The sequence below is a fragment of the Myotis davidii genome, unplaced genomic scaffold (genome assembly GCF_000327345.1).
Source record: "Myotis davidii unplaced genomic scaffold, ASM32734v1 scaffold557, whole genome shotgun sequence".
NCBI classification, from domain to species: domain Eukaryota; kingdom Metazoa; phylum Chordata; class Mammalia; order Chiroptera; family Vespertilionidae; genus Myotis; species Myotis davidii.
In genome coordinates, this window is record NW_006289557.1 from 2,324,519 (window position 1) to 2,328,668 (window position 4,150).

Genomic DNA, 4,150 nt, shown 5'->3' on the forward strand with positions numbered 1-4,150 from the left:
AGAAATATTCTACAATCACTATTTGCCCTTTCTCTATAATAGAAGTGTCAACCAAATTCATGATCAACAACGACAAATGGAAACACACACACGTGATTGGCACCAGCAAGAGCTTTATATAGATAGATAAACTTGCTTAATTAGACCTGCTTTCTGATTTAACTAAACTCTTTCCAGCCCAGTGAAGCACCCAACTTCTCTTCAGGTAATTGTCAGCGACAGAACAGTAAATATCAACACGAAGCAGATTATTATTGTAGATCACGCAGGGAGAACAAAGGGTAAAGTATTTAACTGCAGCAGTGTTTGACTATATTCCATGCAGTGAGAAAACCTGCAGTCATTTTCAAGGTCCACCATTTCTTACTTCTTTTCAGTCAGGTCAAGTTTCTAAACTTTCTAAATCTCCATTTTCTGGCTAATGAAAAGAAAATAGGATTCCACTGAGTCTCCTATCTACCTACTCCAGGACTTCAGTGAGGATCAAATGGGATGAAGCATGGGAAAACACCTCACAGACATTTGGTTAAAGTGTAAAATGTTTGCACCTAGCTATACAGAAAGTCATGTTCCTGGGCTGAAGAAACTCCAAGGAAGCTAGTCACTAGAGAGAGGAAGCCTGGCGTTGCTACGTGGCGTCATTACCCGGAGCCCTAAGCAACTGTTTGCGGGCTGGGCTGGGCGGTGGGCTGTGGGCCACAATTTGAGCCATGGGGCCTCAGCAGTGTTGGCTGCGATTTGGTGGGCTGTTGCTCCAGGGTGGTGGCAGGGCCTGTGTCTTACTTGGGGGAAGCCGAGTGTTGCTTTGTCAGTGCCAGGTATGCGGTGCCATTTCTTTGTAAATGGCCGGTGCCCATCATGGCAGCTCCTGCATTGAGTGTCTGCCTCTGGTGGTCAGTACAAATTATAGTGACTGGTCGAATGGTCAGAGGGACACTTAGAATATTAGCCTTTTATATATATAGATAGACCTCCACCTTTGGTATATGTGATCTTTCATTCACCTAAGTGCCATTATGTGGCACATGACTGTATTAGCTCTGCCTCTTAATTGCTATTTGTTGTCTTTAATAATATGTCCTTGCCAGGCTGGTGTTGCTCAGTGGTTGAGTGTCGTCCTGAGTCAGGAGGTCATGGTTTGATTCCCAGTCAGGGCATATGCCTGAGTTGCAGGCTTGATCCCCAGTGTGGGACATGCAGGAGTCAGTCAATTGATGTCTCATCAATGTTTTTCTCTTTCTTTCTCCCTTCCTCTGTCTCTAAAAAGTAATAAAACATGTTTTTTAAAAAAAATATATATATATCCATATCACATGATCCCACTCATATGTGGGATGTAATGATCAACATAATTTGATGAACAAGAATAGATCCAGAAACAAATGGTAGGGAAGGGGGGTGGGTTAGAGAGTAACCAAAGGATTTGTATGCATGCATATTAGCATAACAAATGGACACAGATGCTGGGGCAGTGGGGGCTTGCCTAGGGTGGGAATGGCTGTGTGGAGGGGGTCAATTGGGGGAAAAGGAGACATATGTAAAACAAGGATATATATGTACATCCTTGACTCAGAGAAGCATAAAAAGACCTACAAAGGAGAACACACTAAAAGGAAGTATTTAATACATGAAATATACTTCAGCCAATCTATACTTTGGCTTGTCTCTGTCAATTCCATATTCATTTCTTGTTTCATCTTTTTGTTCCTGCATCTCCAAATTGTCACACCATTTGTTTAACTAACTTAGCTCCTAGTTTATTTTTTCCCCTAATTGTTTTAGTATTTTCTTTGGGCAGATAACCCTGGAACAAGCTAGCAAAAATTTTGTTTGCTCAGCATATCTAGTTTAGTAGGAGAATTACCATCTTAATACCCCTATTTGATGGGCTCACTGAGGTACACTCCCACCTACAAATTATCAGATAGCCTGTGCTAGCACTTTTGGGTACATATATAATCTTAGCATGGAATTATGGACAAGGGTGACACTGACCAACTATCCTTCTTAAATGCTAGAGCTATTTCTGACTTGGCTCAAAATAAATAACTGTAGCCTGAAGGAATACAGCCTACATAGCTGTCTGTGGATTTGTATGTTTGAGGGGACAGGTGATCTGAGTGGAAGTGCATGTTCCTCCTTGGTGCAGGGTATGTAGTTATCTGAACCTAGGTTGCAATGCAGGAATTGGAGGGGTTAGCTCTCCCCTCTTCCTGCTTCCCCAGTTCATTGTCTCTACAACTAAACCTAGATTCTGGTCAAGTGGTATCTGCCCTCCAGGAGAAAAGTGCCATGATGAAATCATCAATCAGAATGCATAAGGTGATTTAATTTTCAGGTCTTTTCCAATATTTTAAGGAAACAAAGGGATCTATTCATTTACTATTGTAGGATCTATTCAGTGGTTCTTAATCCTGATTGCATATTAGAATCACCTAACCTCAGGTCCTTTCCCTTCCCAACCTCAAATTGTGATGTAATTGGTTCAGAGTCTCATCTGTAGCAGTTGAGAACTACCCTACTAAATAAACTCCTACAAAAGCATTGTTAATATTTAGTAAGTGACTATTTAGAATGGATGAGTCTGGATTTCCACACAACTGGTGAGTAGTCAATATCCATGAAGTTATGAATAGAAAACTCCCTTTCTTTTTTTAAAAAAAAATATTTATTTACTAAGTTGATTGGGGTGAAAAACTCCCTTAACTCCCTTTCTGAGGAGGATTAGACAATTGAATAGCAGGTGATATTACATGCAAAGCCAGTGTAACGTCCGTGTTGTACTCTGGCATCTTGCGTGATCTAGAGATGGTGTAATGGTATATTCAGAGATTTCTTGACATGGAACTTTGTCTTACATTAAACTCTTGTCTACATAGAGTTGATTCAAGGACAATTACTTCTGAGTGTGGAGGGCTGTTTGTTTAAACTGCTCCATTAAATGGGTGCTTATTTCCGCACAAATTATTAGGATCTGGATGAGGTCAATAAAGTGTGGTTGCTGTCTTGAAGCAATAGTTCTCAAAGTCATCAAGGGCATCCATGAAGTATCTGGATCTTTGCAGAAAACTGGCTTTATTTCTTGTCTCTGCTGTCCTGGCACACAGTGCCATTTTGTTTAGAGTGAACGTGCTAAGAAAGGCTTCTCTGTTACTCGGAAAGAAGTTCACTTTCCCCAGACAGTGAAATCCTGGCTGCGAGCTGTCTCTTAGCACTGTGACTTGTCTGATTTATCCCCTTGGAACAGCCCATCAATCCCCAGGACAGAATTAAATTTCAATAGCTTTTTCCTCATGTTCGCTCAGAGCACCTGTCCCCTGTAAACAAAATTGTCATCCCTGATATTTTCTTCTCTGCCCAGTTCCACATTCTAGAAATCAAGCAAGAAAAGAGTGCTCTGTGTCTGCTCCAAAAAGCTAAGTAATTCAACAGTTCTTGGTCCTGTATTTTATCTTTTAAACCCATCTACCCTGTATTTCTCCAGTCCTTGCCCTTATCTTTTCCATCAGAAATACAGCTCCTTAAGGCTCATAAGCCCCCTACATTTCCCCAATGATGAGAAAGGGGAAAATTAGGAATTTATTTCAGGTTTTTCTGTGTTCCTGGGCTCAGAACCTGCTGAATGTAAGGAATGTGCATCAAAAGAATATACAGGATGTTCCTAAAATGTAACACACTCTAACAGCTGATAACTCACTTAATTTTGAAAATGAATTGTATGTTAATAAACACTGACTTTTTTTTTAATTTTGTTTTATTGCTTAAAGTATTACAAAGAGTATTACATATGTCTCCTCCCCGCCCCCTTGAAATTCCCCCAGCCTCCCCTACCCCGCAGTGTCTTCATTCAAAGTATGTATACATTTTTGGGGACACCCATATTTATTTTAAGAACTAGGGTCAGGTCAGCAATGCAGTGGGGCCTTGAATTAGGAGTTTAATTCCTTCGGAGACCGAGGAGCTCCTTAAGGAGCTTGTTAACTCAAATTACTCTGTCAACTCAATGCAAAAAATTGGCCGAGAGACAGCTGGTATCTCAAAAACTCGTTAGTCGGGACACTCGTAAGTCAAGGCCCCACTGTATTCTAAAGGGGCTAGAAGAGAGTAGTTAGTAAAGTAGTATGTGATGATACTTAGGAAGTTAAAAAAA